The sequence below is a fragment of the Hyla sarda genome, unplaced genomic scaffold (genome assembly GCF_029499605.1).
Source record: "Hyla sarda isolate aHylSar1 unplaced genomic scaffold, aHylSar1.hap1 scaffold_1029, whole genome shotgun sequence".
Taxonomy (NCBI): Eukaryota; Metazoa; Chordata; class Amphibia; order Anura; family Hylidae; genus Hyla; species Hyla sarda.
The window spans coordinates 30,209-48,794 of record NW_026607648.1 but is presented as its reverse complement, the minus strand read 5'-3'; the positions used below and the strand labels follow the sequence as shown (position 1 = coordinate 48,794).

Genomic DNA, 18,586 nt, shown 5'->3' with positions numbered 1-18,586 from the left:
GTCAATCCCAATATAAAAATATTTTGGATTGGTGGGAGGATGTTAAAAAGTGGACTAAACTGTTTTTTATCCGTGTGGGCATCCAAAAGGCTAAGGAGAAAAAGTTATGGTTTAAAATGTTAAACACTAAAATCCAAACATATTATAAACTAAAGCAAGCCGGGCTTGAGATGGATGATGTTATTGCTCAGACAAAGAATGAAATAAAAAATGCCATTAGTCAAAAAGGAAAAGAAATGATTTTTAACAGCAAGGTGCAATGTCTGGAGAATGATGAAAAGTGTTCGAGATTCTTTTTTAAGAAGGTGGTGGGAAAGAAAGAAATGATATCTGTAATAGAAGGGAAGATAACTAATGAAGAGATGTTGCGAGAAGCACAAGTATTTTATCAGGAGCTTTTTAATAAAAAAGATATTGATATTTCCTTTACTAATGATGTTTTAGATACCTTGGATTCAAAACTTGACAAAACTGACCAAGAGAGCCTTTGTGATGAAATCTTTTTACCTGAACTTTTAAGCACTTTTAAGAGTTTTTTAAATGGTAAAACACCTGGTTCGGATGGGTTGCCAGTTGAATTTTATCTGTGTTTTTGGTCCATTTTAAAAGATGATCTTTTAGGTATTTTTAACTGTGCTTTTAAATCTGAGATTTTACCTGCGTCCTGGAGAGATGGTGTTGTTACTCTGATTTTTAAAAAAGGAGACATCTCTAAATTAGAAAATTGGAGGCCTATTACCCTGCTAAATACAGACTATAAGGTTTTAGCAAAAATTTTAGCAAATAGGCTCAAGCAGGTAATTTCTAAGGTTATACACAGTGACCAAGTATGCGGAGTACCTGGAAGGAAAATAAGTGATCATCTAAACCTTGTAAAAGATGTTTTATGGTATCAGAAACAATGTGATCAGAAATTGGCAATTTTATCCTTGGATTTTCAAAAGGCTTATGACCGTGTTTCTCATGATTTTTTATGGTTGGTTTTAAAGAAAATGAATTTTCCTGATTTTATTGTTGGAAAAATTGCACTTTTATATAAAAACTGTTTTAGTCGTATTTTAATTAACGGTTTTTTATCCCAAGAGGTATGTTTACAGTCTGGGGTGAAACAGGGGTGCCCCCTATCACCCATTCTTTTCATATGTGCAATAGAACCTCTGTTGAATGTTTTGAGAAAAGATAAGCTCATTAGAGGAGTGCCAATCCCTGGAAGTGGAGGACAGAGCGTAAAGACGATAGCATACATGGATGATGTTAATATTCTATGTCCAGATGAACCATCCCTGAAACGTGCTATCAGACAGACAGAATTTTTTTGTGAGGGCTCTGGCTTCAAATTAAATAAAAATAAATGTGATTGCTTTGCAATAGGGAATTGGGGCAATACGGAGGTGAATGTGCAATATGATAAAATCAAAATCTTGGGTGTCATCTTTGACAATGAAAATAATGGAGAGGAAAGCTGGTCCATCGTCAAAGAGAAAGTGCAAAAGAAAATAAGTTTTTGGAAAATGAGGAAATTAACAATAGAAGGAAAAGTACTGATAATGAAAGCTTTGTTGCTACCTATCATGCTATATTTAAGCTTGGTTTTCCCACCGAGTGAACGCACCTTAAAGTTTTTAAACAAGATTTGCTTTCATTTTTTATGGGGGTCTAAAATGGATAAACTCAGGAGAGATGTAATGATGAAGACAAAGAAATTGGGGGGTAAGGATGTGCCTGATTTAAAAAGGTTTTTATATATTCACTTTTTTTCTATGTGTTTTAATGGCTTGCAAAGAAACTGTTATTGGTCTTATTTTTTAAAATATGCTGCAGGTCACATTTTTAGAAAAAGAAAGTGGATAACCTTACCTTTAACGTCCCCAATCTTATTTATTCCCCCAGCGCACTATGTGGTTTTAGAAAAGATTATTCGTATTTATGGCATTGCTAATTTTAGTCAAGAAATTTGTAGTAATGCACGAAAATTAGTTCCTGAAATCAGGAAGATAGAACAGATTTGCTTAATATCTAATTATTCCACTGAGAAATCTCTAAGAGTTTGGAGGATGGTGAATATGGGATTCTTATCTAATGACTTAAAAGATCTGGCCTGGCAGATAGCACATCAATGTTTGCCTACCAGAGAATTCCAACACAGAAGAGGATTGTGTCGTAGTGCAAAGTGCCCGAGAATGGGGTGTCCTAGTGAGGAAACAGTTTTACACCTTTTTTGGAACTGTTTTTACGCCCAAGAGATATGGCATTTGATAGGACCCTTACTAAAATTCATTTCTGATCTTAATTTTTTAAATCATGAAGTTATTTTATATGGATTTTATAATGTTTTATCTGTGGAAAAGTCTCGGGTTTTGTGGATTAGTATAAATTGTATTAAAATTGCACTATGGAAGACGAGGAATATTCTTCTTTTTAAAAGAGACACTATTACCTCTAAAGATTGTGTTCGCCTAGCTCTTAGTGAGATGTATGTTTTCTATTTATTGGATAAAAAAAGATTAGGTCACAAAGTGGCTAAAAGTCTTTGGAATCTACATCTGTGGAATATGCTTTTAGCAGACTAAGTATAATCTGGACTGCGTAAGGTCTTTTAGTCTAAGAATATTATATCTAAAAGTAAAAAAATCTGTTCTTATCAGTTTAATATCTGATACGTCCCCTATCTGGGGACCATATATTAAATGGATTTTTGAGAACGGGGGCCGATTTCGAAGCTTGCTTCCGTCGCCCTATGCATTGACCCGATATGGAAGTATCTTCGGGTACAGTGCACCACCCCCTTACAGGGTTAAAAAGAAAGATTCCTACTTTCATTGCTACCTGCTTGCTGGCTAGCCAGCTAGCCAGCCCTGTGGGCCTTGCTGCTGCTGCAGCCAAAAAACAAAAGGTGGTGCTGCTGCTGCTTCTGCTGCTTCTGCTTCTGCTTGTGTCTGGCCCCTGTTGGAGCGTCCAGGCACAGGACTTCTGCTGCTGCTGACTAAATGGCCTCCTTAATTGGATCATTTGAGTAGCCAGCACACCTGTGCAGGTAGGGCATGACATGATAGGCAGCTGCCTTGATAGCGGGTGGGTGCTGAATGTTCCTAATTGACAAAATAAGATTAATGCTTATGAAGAAATATAAAATCTCATCCCTTCCCCAATATCGCGCCACACCCCTACCCCTTAATTCCCTGGTTGAACGTGATGGACATATGTCTTTTTTCGACCGTACTAACTATGTAACTATGTAACATAACATGGGGGGGGGGGGGGGGGGGGGTCTCCTGGCTGTTCACACAGGTGTGTCATTGCTGTACATTGACCATGCATTGCTTCTGTGGTATTGCAAAGGCAAAGACAAATGCTTCCAGCCATCCATTGCACTAATGGATTGGTCATCAGCTGGCTGTCTATGTCCCGCATCAATATAGACCAAAGTACAGAGGGTTAGGCTATGCTATTGTGCACCTACCTGATGCATCAGAAGGTGCGAGGCCCTTGCTAAATTCTGTGCACAGACTTTGAGATCTATGCTTTAGACTGTATCTAAACCTGCTCCAACATGGACTGACATTCTGGCCTACTTTCAGCCGATGCGACTTGTCTGTCGCTGAACAGTCGCTTTTTATGTATTCAGCACCTATGTATAATGTTGTAAAAATGCTCTAGAAGCTAAAGTCGCAGAAATGTCACACATATTTGGCCTGCAACTTTCTGTGCGACAAATTCAGACAGGAAAAATCAGTATAAATCCTTAGAAAATTATCCCCCAGTGTCTCCATCTGCTGGCGGTATTGAATAAGCATTGCTGCACTGATGGGGTATGCATTAGACGAAAAAAAAGAAGAAAAAGAAGAATAATACGCCCAGAAAAGAGGCGAAAAGGAGAAAAACGTAAAAAAACGTGAAAAAAAAGTAAGAGGAAGAGAAGGGAAAAAAAGGTGGAAATGGGTTTAAAAGTGATTTCGGCGGAGAAATATATATATATATATATATATATATATATATATATATATATATATATGCGCACACACACACATAGATATAAACGTATTCTCCGTTGAGATATTGCAGCCGCTGCTGTGTCCAGGCCCAGGAGCCTTAGCACTGTGCTGTGATGTCACTCAATACCACTGACATCACTAGGTGTAAACAACATCTCTCCTTTGCTGTGTATGTGACTATGGAGCTGTTTGGTGATGTCGTCTATTACGGCCTTCATAGAAGCAACAGGAGATTGTTGCATCCATCTTGAACCCTCAGAACTACAGTGCTATGATGTCACTCACTTCCACAGGCCTTGCAGAGTGTAAACAACAACAACCCAGCTTTGTTGTGTATGTAACCAAAGGGATTTGTGATGTCACCTAGAACCTTCACAGCAGCGACAGCTTTATGAGGAGCATCAGCACTGCTCTGCCTGAGCAGAACCATCACCGCCATAGGTTGTCAAATAACCCGGATTTAACCCACACAGGTAAGTCCAATGGGGTGCAGGCATGTCCTCTATGCTTACAGCTTCCCGTGGGTGTTGGTTTGATACCGTTTGGGGACAGCCAAGGAGGCATCTGCAGGCAACAAAGGTAGGTGTGTGCTTGTGTGTGTGTTTCCTATGCAGATCCTAAGCCCAGTGTCACATGCAAGTAGGAGGAGTAAGAAGGGTTCCTGGCAAATCCGGGTTATGGATTGCATTTAAAAAGGCCCCGTGGGAGTGCAATGGGCCCCTGTCTTGCTGCTTAGCAATAATGGTATGGGTTTAGGTTCTGCTGTGTGTACTGGTGGTTGACTGCCCCCCAGCCCAGAGTGTGCATGGAAAATTGTCTGGCAGCCTCCCTGACAGCAAGCAGTGATAGTGCCCATGAAGGGGACCTTGTTGGGCCCGCCCCTTTCACGGTTATCGCTTCTCGGCCTTTTGGCTAAGATCAAGTGTAGTATCTGTTCTTATCAGTTTTCATGCTGGTGGGGATGGGTGCTGCATGGAGGATGCAGGTGTACCAGGGCTTTCCGTGGCTGGTTCTGAGGAATCAGCTCGACGGCTGCCCCGATGTGACCTGTTCCCTCCGGGTCTCGCCATGAGGCTGAGAGGGTCTAGAGCCGAGGTACTTTTGTGCCTCGGGGAGTGGTGACCCCGAGGTGCCGAAACTCACTGGGAGAATAGACTCACTGAGTTGAAGCACGGGCACCATAATCTCTTCACCTTGTGGCACTCACCTCTTGATTCCCGGCCTTCTGGCTAGGATCAGAGAAATTTTTATAGATCCGGCCGGATGTCCGGGCAGTATATCTGCACACATTCACTTATTTATTTCTTTTTTTGTCTCACTGTGTCACTTTTTGCGTGTTGTGTGTTCACAGGATTGGTCAGGATGCGGTAGCCCTTCTGGGTGTCCCTCCTGGCGGTCTAGGGGAGGTGTGTGTGGCCATTAGGTTCCGCACCTCCCTGCAAACACCCCGGGTACTCCTGGTTTGGCAGGGTACCTACCGTAATCGGCTCTGCGGGCAGATACCTTGGCTAACGCCAAGGGGGATGCCGGGAGCATTTGTGGTCCCCTAGTAGCTTCGGCGAAAAGGGACATCGAACCTGGAACCTCGCAGGTACCTTTTGGTCCGGAGGCGAAGGGTAAGGTTTGTTGGGGGGCCTCTCTCCTATCGGAGAAGGGCTTGCGATAGACCGCATCCTTTGTGCACGTTTTTTTAGTGTAACACGTTTGCACTTTTTCTTGCACTTTGGGTGAATCGAAAGCACGTTCCTCGGCTTTAGATTAAAAAAAAAAAAAAAATCTGTTCTTATCAGTTTAATATCTGATACGTCCCCTATCTGGGGACCATATATTAAATGGATTTTTGAGAACGGGGGCCGATTTCGAAGCTTGCTTCCGTCGCCCTATGCATTGACCCGATATGGCAGTATCTTCGGGTACAGTGCACCACCCCCTTACAGGGTTAAAAAGAAAGATTCCTACTTTCATTGCTACCTGCTTGCTGGCTAGCCAGCTAGCCAGCCCTGTGGGCCTTGCTGCTGCTGCAGCCAAAAAACAAAAGGTGGTGCTGCTGCTGCTTCTGCTGCTTCTGCTTCTGCTTGTGTCTGGCCCCTGTTGGAGCGTCCAGGCACAGGACTTCTGCTGCTGCTGACTAAATGGCCTCCTTAATTGGATCATTTGAGTAGCCAGCACACCTGTGCAGGTAGGGCATGACATGATAGGCAGCTGCCTTGATAGCGGGTGGGTGCTGAATGTTCCTAATTGACAAAATAAGATTAATGCTTATGAAGAAATATAAAATCTCATCCCTTCCCCAATATCGCGCCACACCCCTACCCCTTAATTCCCTGGTTGAACGTGATGGACATATGTCTTTTTTCGACCGTACTAACTATGTAACTATGTAACATAACATGGGGGGGGGGGGGGGGGGGTCTCCTGGCTGTTCACACAGGTGTGTCATTGCTGTACATTGACCATGCATTGCTTCTGTGGTATTGCAAAGGCAAAGACAAATGCTTCCAGCCATCCATTGCACTAATGGATTGGTCATCAGCTGGCTGTCTATGTCCCGCATCAATATAGACCAAAGTACAGAGGGTTAGGCTATGCTATTGTGCACCTACCTGATGCATCAGAAGGTGCGAGGCCCTTGCTAAATTCTGTGCACAGACTTTGAGATCTATGCTTTAGACTGTATCTAAACCTGCTCCAACATGGACTGACATTCTGGCCTACTTTCAGCCGATGCGACTTGTCTGTCGCTGAACAGTCGCTTTTTATGTATTCAGCACCTATGTATAATGTTGTAAAAATGCTCTAGAAGCTAAAGTCGCAGAAATGTCACACATATTTGGCCTGCAACTTTCTGTGCGACAAATTCAGACAGGAAAAATCAGTATAAATCCTTAGAAAATTATCCCCCAGTGTCTCCATCTGCTGGCGGTATTGAATAAGCATTGCTGCACTGATGGGGTATGCATTAGACGAAAAAAAAGAAGAAAAAGAAGAATAATACGCCCAGAAAAGAGGCGAAAAGGAGAAAAACGTAAAAAAACGTGAAAAAAAAGTAAGAGGAAGAGAAGGGAAAAAAAGGTGGAAATGGGTTTAAAAGTGATTTCGGCGGAGAAATATATATATATATATATATATATATATATATATATATATATATATATATATGCGCACACACACACATAGATATAAACGTATTCTCCGTTGAGATATTGCAGCCGCTGCTGTGTCCAGGCCCAGGAGCCTTAGCACTGTGCTGTGATGTCACTCAATACCACTGACATCACTAGGTGTAAACAACATCTCTCCTTTGCTGTGTATGTGACTATGGAGCTGTTTGGTGATGTCGTCTATTACGGCCTTCATAGAAGCAACAGGAGATTGTTGCATCCATCTTGAACCCTCAGAACTACAGTGCTATGATGTCACTCACTTCCACAGGCCTTGCAGAGTGTAAACAACAACAACCCAGCTTTGTTGTGTATGTAACCAAAGGGATTTGTGATGTCACCTAGAACCTTCACAGCAGCGACAGCTTTATGAGGAGCATCAGCACTGCTCTGCCTGAGCAGAACCATCACCGCCATAGGTTGTCAAATAACCCGGATTTAACCCACACAGGTAAGTCCAATGGGGTGCAGGCATGTCCTCTATGCTTACAGCTTCCCGTGGGTGTTGGTTTGATACCGTTTGGGGACAGCCAAGGAGGCATCTGCAGGCAACAAAGGTAGGTGTGTGCTTGTGTGTGTGTTTCCTATGCAGATCCTAAGCCCAGTGTCACATGCAAGTAGGAGGAGTAAGAAGGGTTCCTGGCAAATCCGGGTTATGGATTGCATTTAAAAAGGCCCCGTGGGAGTGCAATGGGCCCCTGTCTTGCTGCTTAGCAATAATGGTATGGGTTTAGGTTCTGCTGTGTGTACTGGTGGTTGACTGCCCCCCAGCCCAGAGTGTGCATGGAAAATTGTCTGGCAGCCTCCCTGACAGCAAGCAGTGATAGTGCCCATGAAGGGGACCTTGTTGGGCCCGCCCCTTTCACGGTTATCGCTTCTCGGCCTTTTGGCTAAGATCAAGTGTAGTATCTGTTCTTATCAGTTTAATATCTGATACGTCCCCTATCTGGGGACCATATATTAAATGGATTTTTGAGAACGGGGGCCGATTTCGAAGCTTGCTTCCGTCGCCCTATGCATTGACCCGATATGGCAGTATCTTCGGGTACAGTGCACCACCCCCTTACAGGGTTAAAAAGAAAGATTCCTACTTTCATTGCTACCTGCTTGCTGGCTAGCCAGCTAGCCAGCCCTGTGGGCCTTGCTGCTGCTGCAGCCAAAAAACAAAAGGTGGTGCTGCTGCTGCTTCTGCTGCTTCTGCTTCTGCTTGTGTCTGGCCCCTGTTGGAGCGTCCAGGCACAGGACTTCTGCTGCTGCTGACTAAATGGCCTCCTTAATTGGATCATTTGAGTAGCCAGCACACCTGTGCAGGTAGGGCATGACATGATAGGCAGCTGCCTTGATAGCGGGTGGGTGCTGAATGTTCCTAATTGACAAAATAAGATTAATGCTTATGAAGAAATATAAAATCTCATCCCTTCCCCAATATCGCGCCACACCCCTACCCCTTAATTCCCTGGTTGAACGTGATGGACATATGTCTTTTTTCGACCGTACTAACTATGTAACTATGTAACATAACATGGGGGGGGGGGGGGGGGGGGTCTCCTGGCTGTTCACACAGGTGTGTCATTGCTGTACATTGACCATGCATTGCTTCTGTGGTATTGCAAAGGCAAAGACAAATGCTTCCAGCCATCCATTTCACTAATGGATTGGTCATCAGCTGGCTGTCTATGTCCCGCATCAATATAGACCAAAGTACAGAGGGTTAGGCTATGCTATTGTGCACCTACCTGATGCATCAGAAGGTGCGAGGCCCTTGCTAAATTCTGTGCACAGACTTTGAGATCTATGCTTTAGACTGTATCTAAACCTGCTCCAACATGGACTGACATTCTGGCCTACTTTCAGCCGATGCGACTTGTCTGTCGCTGAACAGTCGCTTTTTATGTATTCAGCACCTATGTATAATGTTGTAAAAATGCTCTAGAAGCTAAAGTCGCAGAAATGTCACACATATTTGGCCTGCAACTTTCTGTGCGACAAATTCAGACAGGAAAAATCAGTATAAATCCTTAGAAAATTATCCCCCAGTGTCTCCATCTGCTGGCGGTATTGAATAAGCATTGCTGCACTGATGGGGTATGCATTAGACGAAAAAAAAGAAGAAAAAGAAGAATAATACGCCCAGAAAAGAGGCGAAAAGGAGAAAAACGTAAAAAAACGTGAAAAAAAAGTAAGAGGAAGAGAAGGGAAAAAAAGGTGGAAATGGGTTTAAAAGTGATTTCGGCGGAGAAATATATATATATATATATATATATATATATATATATATATATATATATGCGCACACACACACATAGATATAAACGTATTCTCCGTTGAGATATTGCAGCCGCTGCTGTGTCCAGGCCCAGGAGCCTTAGCACTGTGCTGTGATGTCACTCAATACCACTGACATCACTAGGTGTAAACAACATCTCTCCTTTGCTGTGTATGTGACTATGGAGCTGTTTGGTGATGTCGTCTATTACGGCCTTCATAGAAGCAACAGGAGATTGTTGCATCCATCTTGAACCCTCAGAACTACAGTGCTATGATGTCACTCACTTCCACAGGCCTTGCAGAGTGTAAACAACAACAACCCAGCTTTGTTGTGTATGTAACCAAAGGGATTTGTGATGTCACCTAGAACCTTCACAGCAGCGACAGCTTTATGAGGAGCATCAGCACTGCTCTGCCTGAGCAGAACCATCACCGCCATAGGTTGTCAAATAACCCGGATTTAACCCACACAGGTAAGTCCAATGGGGTGCAGGCATGTCCTCTATGCTTACAGCTTCCCGTGGGTGTTGGTTTGATACCGTTTGGGGACAGCCAAGGAGGCATCTGCAGGCAACAAAGGTAGGTGTGTGCTTGTGTGTGTGTTTCCTATGCAGATCCTAAGCCCAGTGTCACATGCAAGTAGGAGGAGTAAGAAGGGTTCCTGGCAAATCCGGGTTATGGATTGCATTTAAAAAGGCCCCGTGGGAGTGCAATGGGCCCCTGTCTTGCTGCTTAGCAATAATGGTATGGGTTTAGGTTCTGCTGTGTGTACTGGTGGTTGACTGCCCCCCAGCCCAGAGTGTGCATGGAAAATTGTCTGGCAGCCTCCCTGACAGCAAGCAGTGATAGTGCCCATGAAGGGGACCTTGTTGGGCCCGCCCCTTTCACGGTTATCGCTTCTCGGCCTTTTGGCTAAGATCAAGTGTAGTATCTGTTCTTATCAGTTTAATATCTGATACGTCCCCTATCTGGGGACCATATATTAAATGGATTTTTGAGAACGGGGGCCGATTTCGAAGCTTGCTTCCGTCGCCCTATGCATTGACCCGATATGGCAGTATCTTCGGGTACAGTGCACCACCCCCTTACAGGGTTAAAAAGAAAGATTCCTACTTTCATTGCTACCTGCTTGCTGGCTAGCCAGCTAGCCAGCCCTGTGGGCCTTGCTGCTGCTGCAGCCAAAAAACAAAAGGTGGTGCTGCTGCTGCTTCTGCTGCTTCTGCTTCTGCTTGTGTCTGGCCCCTGTTGGAGCGTCCAGGCACAGGACTTCTGCTGCTGCTGACTAAATGGCCTCCTTAATTGGATCATTTGAGTAGCCAGCACACCTGTGCAGGTAGGGCATGACATGATAGGCAGCTGCCTTGATAGCGGGTGGGTGCTGAATGTTCCTAATTGACAAAATAAGATTAATGCTTATGAAGAAATATAAAATCTCATCCCTTCCCCAATATCGCGCCACACCCCTACCCCTTAATTCCCTGGTTGAACGTGATGGACATATGTCTTTTTTCGACCGTACTAACTATGTAACTATGTAACATAACATGGGGGGGGGGGGGGGTCTCCTGGCTGTTCACACAGGTGTGTCATTGCTGTACATTGACCATGCATTGCTTCTGTGGTATTGCAAAGGCAAAGACAAATGCTTCCAGCCATCCATTGCACTAATGGATTGGTCATCAGCTGGCTGTCTATGTCCCGCATCAATATAGACCAAAGTACAGAGGGTTAGGCTATGCTATTGTGCACCTACCTGATGCATCAGAAGGTGCGAGGCCCTTGCTAAATTCTGTGCACAGACTTTGAGATCTATGCTTTAGACTGTATCTAAACCTGCTCCAACATGGACTGACATTCTGGCCTACTTTCAGCCGATGCGACTTGTCTGTCGCTGAACAGTCGCTTTTTATGTATTCAGCACCTATGTATAATGTTGTAAAAATGCTCTAGAAGCTAAAGTCGCAGAAATGTCACACATATTTGGCCTGCAACTTTCTGTGCGACAAATTCAGACAGGAAAAATCAGTATAAATCCTTAGAAAATTATCCCCCAGTGTCTCCATCTGCTGGCGGTATTGAATAAGCATTGCTGCACTGATGGGGTATGCATTAGACGAAAAAAAAGAAGAAAAAGAAGAATAATACGCCCAGAAAAGAGGCGAAAAGGAGAAAAACGTAAAAAAACGTGAAAAAAAAGTAAGAGGAAGAGAAGGGAAAAAAAGGTGGAAATGGGTTTAAAAGTGATTTCGGCGGAGAAATATATATATATATATATATATATATATATATATATATATGCGCACACACACACATAGATATAAACGTATTCTCCGTTGAGATATTGCAGCCGCTGCTGTGTCCAGGCCCAGGAGCCTTAGCACTGTGCTGTGATGTCACTCAATACCACTGACATCACTAGGTGTAAACAACATCTCTCCTTTGCTGTGTATGTGACTATGGAGCTGTTTGGTGATGTCGTCTATTACGGCCTTCATAGAAGCAACAGGAGATTGTTGCATCCATCTTGAACCCTCAGAACTACAGTGCTATGATGTCACTCACTTCCACAGGCCTTGCAGAGTGTAAACAACAACAACCCAGCTTTGTTGTGTATGTAACCAAAGGGATTTGTGATGTCACCTAGAACCTTCACAGCAGCGACAGCTTTATGAGGAGCATCAGCACTGCTCTGCCTGAGCAGAACCATCACCGCCATAGGTTGTCAAATAACCCGGATTTAACCCACACAGGTAAGTCCAATGGGGTGCAGGCATGTCCTCTATGCTTACAGCTTCCCGTGGGTGTTGGTTTGATACCGTTTGGGGACAGCCAAGGAGGCATCTGCAGGCAACAAAGGTAGGTGTGTGCTTGTGTGTGTGTTTCCTATGCAGATCCTAAGCCCAGTGTCACATGCAAGTAGGAGGAGTAAGAAGGGTTCCTGGCAAATCCGGGTTATGGATTGCATTTAAAAAGGCCCCGTGGGAGTGCAATGGGCCCCTGTCTTGCTGCTTAGCAATAATGGTATGGGTTTAGGTTCTGCTGTGTGTACTGGTGGTTGACTGCCCCCCAGCCCAGAGTGTGCATGGAAAATTGTCTGGCAGCCTCCCTGACAGCAAGCAGTGATAGTGCCCATGAAGGGGACCTTGTTGGGCCCGCCCCTTTCACGGTTATCGCTTCTCGGCCTTTTGGCTAAGATCAAGTGTAGTATCTGTTCTTATCAGTTTAATATCTGATACGTCCCCTATCTGGGGACCATATATTAAATGGATTTTTGAGAACGGGGGCCGATTTCGAAGCTTGCTTCCGTCGCCCTATGCATTGACCCGATATGGCAGTATCTTCGGGTACAGTGCACCACCCCCTTACAGGGTTAAAAAGAAAGATTCCTACTTTCATTGCTACCTGCTTGCTGGCTAGCCAGCTAGCCAGCCCTGTGGGCCTTGCTGCTGCTGCAGCCAAAAAACAAAAGGTGGTGCTGCTGCTGCTTCTGCTGCTTCTGCTTCTGCTTGTGTCTGGCCCCTGTTGGAGCGTCCAGGCACAGGACTTCTGCTGCTGCTGACTAAATGGCCTCCTTAATTGGATCATTTGAGTAGCCAGCACACCTGTGCAGGTAGGGCATGACATGATAGGCAGCTGCCTTGATAGCGGGTGGGTGCTGAATGTTCCTAATTGACAAAATAAGATTAATGCTTATGAAGAAATATAAAATCTCATCCCTTCCCCAATATCGCGCCACACCCCTACCCCTTAATTCCCTGGTTGAACGTGATGGACATATGTCTTTTTTCGACCGTACTAACTATGTAACTATGTAACATAACATGGGGGGGGGGGGGTCTCCTGGCTGTTCACACAGGTGTGTCATTGCTGTACATTGACCATGCATTGCTTCTGTGGTATTGCAAAGGCAAAGACAAATGCTTCCAGCCATCCATTGCACTAATGGATTGGTCATCAGCTGGCTGTCTATGTCCCGCATCAATATAGACCAAAGTACAGAGGGTTAGGCTATGCTATTGTGCACCTACCTGATGCATCAGAAGGTGCGAGGCCCTTGCTAAATTCTGTGCACAGACTTTGAGATCTATGCTTTAGACTGTATCTAAACCTGCTCCAACATGGACTGACATTCTGGCCTACTTTCAGCCGATGCGACTTGTCTGTCGCTGAACAGTCGCTTTTTATGTATTCAGCACCTATGTATAATGTTGTAAAAATGCTCTAGAAGCTAAAGTCGCAGAAATGTCACACATATTTGGCCTGCAACTTTCTGTGCGACAAATTCAGACAGGAAAAATCAGTATAAATCCTTAGAAAATTATCCCCCAGTGTCTCCATCTGCTGGCGGTATTGAATAAGCATTGCTGCACTGATGGGGTATGCATTAGACGAAAAAAAAGAAGAAAAAGAAGAATAATACGCCCAGAAAAGAGGCGAAAAGGAGAAAAACGTAAAAAAACGTGAAAAAAAAGTAAGAGGAAGAGAAGGGAAAAAAAGGTGGAAATGGGTTTAAAAGTGATTTCGGCGGAGAAATATATATATATATATATATATATATATATATATATATATATATGCGCACACACACACATAGATATAAACGTATTCTCCGTTGAGATATTGCAGCCGCTGCTGTGTCCAGGCCCAGGAGCCTTAGCACTGTGCTGTGATGTCACTCAATACCACTGACATCACTAGGTGTAAACAACATCTCTCCTTTGCTGTGTATGTGACTATGGAGCTGTTTGGTGATGTCGTCTATTACGGCCTTCATAGAAGCAACAGGAGATTGTTGCATCCATCTTGAACCCTCAGAACTACAGTGCTATGATGTCACTCACTTCCACAGGCCTTGCAGAGTGTAAACAACAACAACCCAGCTTTGTTGTGTATGTAACCAAAGGGATTTGTGATGTCACCTAGAACCTTCACAGCAGCGACAGCTTTATGAGGAGCATCAGCACTGCTCTGCCTGAGCAGAACCATCACCGCCATAGGTTGTCAAATAACCCGGATTTAACCCACACAGGTAAGTCCAATGGGGTGCAGGCATGTCCTCTATGCTTACAGCTTCCCGTGGGTGTTGGTTTGATACCGTTTGGGGACAGCCAAGGAGGCATCTGCAGGCAACAAAGGTAGGTGTGTGCTTGTGTGTGTGTTTCCTATGCAGATCCTAAGCCCAGTGTCACATGCAAGTAGGAGGAGTAAGAAGGGTTCCTGGCAAATCCGGGTTATGGATTGCATTTAAAAAGGCCCCGTGGGAGTGCAATGGGCCCCTGTCTTGCTGCTTAGCAATAATGGTATGGGTTTAGGTTCTGCTGTGTGTACTGGTGGTTGACTGCCCCCCAGCCCAGAGTGTGCATGGAAAATTGTCTGGCAGCCTCCCTGACAGCAAGCAGTGATAGTGCCCATGAAGGGGACCTTGTTGGGCCCGCCCCTTTCACGGTTATCGCTTCTCGGCCTTTTGGCTAAGATCAAGTGTAGTATCTGTTCTTATCAGTTTAATATCTGATACGTCCCCTATCTGGGGACCATATATTAAATGGATTTTTGAGAACGGGGGCCGATTTCGAAGCTTGCTTCCGTCGCCCTATGCATTGACCCGATATGGCAGTATCTTCGGGTACAGTGCACCACCCCCTTACAGGGTTAAAAAGAAAGATTCCTACTTTCATTGCTACCTGCTTGCTGGCTAGCCAGCTAGCCAGCCCTGTGGGCCTTGCTGCTGCTGCAGCCAAAAAACAAAAGGTGGTGCTGCTGCTGCTTCTGCTGCTTCTGCTTCTGCTTGTGTCTGGCCCCTGTTGGAGCGTCCAGGCACAGGACTTCTGCTGCTGCTGACTAAATGGCCTCCTTAATTGGATCATTTGAGTAGCCAGCACACCTGTGCAGGTAGGGCATGACATGATAGGCAGCTGCCTTGATAGCGGGTGGGTGCTGAATGTTCCTAATTGACAAAATAAGATTAATGCTTATGAAGAAATATAAAATCTCATCCCTTCCCCAATATCGCGCCACACCCCTACCCCTTAATTCCCTGGTTGAACGTGATGGACATATGTCTTTTTTCGACCGTACTAACTATGTAACTATGTAACATAACATGGGGGGGGGGGGGGTCTCCTGGCTGTTCACACAGGTGTGTCATTGCTGTACATTGACCATGCATTGCTTCTGTGGTATTGCAAAGGCAAAGACAAATGCTTCCAGCCATCCATTGCACTAATGGATTGGTCATCAGCTGGCTGTCTATGTCCCGCATCAATATAGACCAAAGTACAGAGGGTTAGGCTATGCTATTGTGCACCTACCTGATGCATCAGAAGGTGCGAGGCCCTTGCTAAATTCTGTGCACAGACTTTGAGATCTATGCTTTAGACTGTATCTAAACCTGCTCCAACATGGACTGACATTCTGGCCTACTTTCAGCCGATGCGACTTGTCTGTCGCTGAACAGTCGCTTTTTATGTATTCAGCACCTATGTATAATGTTGTAAAAATGCTCTAGAAGCTAAAGTCGCAGAAATGTCACACATATTTGGCCTGCAACTTTCTGTGCGACAAATTCAGACAGGAAAAATCAGTATAAATCCTTAGAAAATTATCCCCCAGTGTCTCCATCTGCTGGCGGTATTGAATAAGCATTGCTGCACTGATGGGGTATGCATTAGACGAAAAAAAAGAAGAAAAAGAAGAATAATACGCCCAGAAAAGAGGCGAAAAGGAGAAAAACGTAAAAAAACGTGAAAAAAAAGTAAGAGGAAGAGAAGGGAAAAAAAGGTGGAAATGGGTTTAAAAGTGATTTCGGCGGAGAAATATATATATATATATATATATATATATATATATATATATATATATATGCGCACACACACACATAGATATAAACGTATTCTCCGTTGAGATATTGCAGCCGCTGCTGTGTCCAGGCCCAGGAGCCTTAGCACTGTGCTGTGATGTCACTCAATACCACTGACATCACTAGGTGTAAACAACATCTCTCCTTTGCTGTGTATGTGACTATGGAGCTGTTTGGTGATGTCGTCTATTACGGCCTTCATAGAAGCAACAGGAGATTGTTGCATCCATCTTGAACCCTCAGAACTACAGTGCTATGATGTCACTCACTTCCACAGGCCTTGCAGAGTGTAAACAACAACAACCCAGCTTTGTTGTGTATGTAACCAAAGGGATTTGTGATGTCACCTAGAACCTTCAGAGCAGCGACAGCTTTATGAGGAGCATCAGCACTGCTCTGCCTGAGCAGAACCATCACCGCCATAGGTTGTCAAATAACCCGGATTTAACCCACACAGGTAAGTCCAATGGGGTGCAGGCATGTCCTCTATGCTTACAGCTTCCCGTGGGTGTTGGTTTGATACCGTTTGGGGACAGCCAAGGAGGCATCTGCAGGCAACAAAGGTAGGTGTGTGCTTGTGTGTGTGTTTCCTATGCAGATCCTAAGCCCAGTGTCACATGCAAGTAGGAGGAGTAAGAAGGGTTCCTGGCAAATCCGGGTTATGGATTGCATTTAAAAAGGCCCCGTGGGAGTGCAATGGGCCCCTGTCTTGCTGCTTAGCAATAATGGTATGGGTTTAGGTTCTGCTGTGTGTACTGGTGGTTGACTGCCCCCCAGCCCAGAGTGTGCATGGAAAATTGTCTGGCAGCCTCCCTGACAGCAAGCAGTGATAGTGCCCATGAAGGGGACCTTGTTGGGCCCGCCCCTTTCACGGTTATCGCTTCTCGGCCTTTTGGCTAAGATCAAGTGTAGTATCTGTTCTTATCAGTTTAATATCTGATACGTCCCCTATCTGGGGACCATATATTAAATGGATTTTTGAGAACGGGGGCCGATTTCGAAGCTTGCTTCCGTCGCCCTATGCATTGACCCGATATGGCAGTATCTTCGGGTACAGTGCACCACCCCCTTACAGGGTTAAAAAGAAAGATTCCTACTTTCATTGCTACCTGCTTGCTGGCTAGCCAGCTAGCCAGCCCTGTGGGCCTTGCTGCTGCTGCAGCCAAAAAACAAAAGGTGGTGCTGCTGCTGCTTCTGCTGCTTCTGCTTCTGCTTGTGTCTGGCCCCTGTTGGAGCGTCCAGGCACAGGACTTCTGCTGCTGCTGACTAAATGGCCTCCTTAATTGGATCATTTGAGTAGCCAGCACACCTGTGCAGGTAGGGCATGACATGATAGGCAGCTGCCTTGATAGCGGGTGGGTGCTGAATGTTCCTAATTGACAAAATAAGATTAATGCTTATGAAGAAATATAAAATCTCATCCCTTCCCCAATATCGCGCCACACCCCTACCCCTTAATTCCCTGGTTGAACGTGATGGACATATGTCTTTTTTCGACCGTACTAACTATGTAACTATGTAACATAACATGGGGGGGGGGGGGGGGGGGGGTCTCCTGGCTGTTCACACAGGTGTGTCATTGCTGTACATTGACCATGCATTGCTTCTGTGGTATTGCAAAGGCAAAGACAAATGCTTCCAGCCATCCATTGCACTAATGGATTGGTCATCAGCTGGCTGTCTATGTCCCGCATCAATATAGACCAAAGTACAGAGGGTTAGGCTATGCTATTGTGCACCTACCTGATGCATCAGAAGGTGCGAGGCCCTTGCTAAATTCTGTGCACAGACTTTGAGATCTATGCTTTAGACTGTATCTAAACCTGCTCCAACATGGACTGACATTCTGGCCTACTTTCAGCCGATGCGACTTGTCTGTCGCTGAACAGTCGCTTTTTATGTATTCAGCACCTATGTATAATGTTGTAAAAATGCTCTAGAAGCTAAAGTCGCAGAAATGTCACACATATTTGGCCTGCAACTTTCTGTGCGACAAATTCAGACAGGAAAAATCAGTATAAATCCTTAGAAAATTATCCCCCAGTGTCTCCATCTGCTGGCGGTATTGAATAAGCATTGCTGCACTGATGGGGTATGCATTAGACGAAAAAAAAGAAGAAAAAGAAGAATAATACGCCCAGAAAAGAGGCGAAAAGGAGAAAAACGTAAAAAAACGTGAAAAAAAAGTAAGAGGAAGAGAAGGGAAAAAAAGGTGGAAATGGGTTTAAAAGTGATTTCGGCGGAGATATATACATATATATATATATATATATATATATATATATATATATATATATATGCGCACACAC

At 44.6% G+C, this 18,586-nt stretch overlaps 6 non-coding genes and 2 pseudogenes across 6 annotated transcripts; all 8 read left to right on the top strand.

Moving 5' to 3' along the window:
• The first annotated feature begins 2,607 nt into the window (after positions 1-2,607).
• LOC130298993 (U2 spliceosomal RNA) lies at positions 2,608-2,784 on the top strand (annotated as a pseudogene).
• A 2,100-nt stretch (positions 2,785-4,884) lies between these two features.
• LOC130298997 (U2 spliceosomal RNA) lies at positions 4,885-5,044 on the top strand (annotated as a pseudogene).
• Positions 5,045-5,738: 694 nt separating this feature from the next.
• LOC130298991 (U2 spliceosomal RNA) lies at positions 5,739-5,921 on the top strand. Its single transcript, XR_008850200.1, has one exon. It is a non-coding gene; the product is annotated as a U2 spliceosomal RNA (small nuclear RNA).
• Positions 5,922-8,023: 2,102 nt separating this feature from the next.
• Positions 8,024-8,214, top strand: LOC130298965 (U2 spliceosomal RNA). Its single transcript, XR_008850174.1, has one exon. It is a non-coding gene; the product is annotated as a U2 spliceosomal RNA (small nuclear RNA).
• Positions 8,215-10,313: 2,099 nt separating this feature from the next.
• LOC130298964 (U2 spliceosomal RNA) lies at positions 10,314-10,504 on the top strand. The gene has a single exon (XR_008850173.1). It is a non-coding gene; the product is annotated as a U2 spliceosomal RNA (small nuclear RNA).
• Positions 10,505-12,590: 2,086 nt separating this feature from the next.
• LOC130298963 (U2 spliceosomal RNA) lies at positions 12,591-12,781 on the top strand. Its single transcript, XR_008850172.1, has one exon. It is a non-coding gene; the product is annotated as a U2 spliceosomal RNA (small nuclear RNA).
• A 2,088-nt stretch (positions 12,782-14,869) lies between these two features.
• On the top strand, positions 14,870-15,060 carry LOC130298961 (U2 spliceosomal RNA). Its single transcript, XR_008850170.1, has one exon. It is a non-coding gene; the product is annotated as a U2 spliceosomal RNA (small nuclear RNA).
• A 2,093-nt stretch (positions 15,061-17,153) lies between these two features.
• On the top strand, positions 17,154-17,344 carry LOC130298960 (U2 spliceosomal RNA). Its single transcript, XR_008850169.1, has one exon. It is a non-coding gene; the product is annotated as a U2 spliceosomal RNA (small nuclear RNA).
• Positions 17,345-18,586: the final 1,242 nt, after the last annotated feature.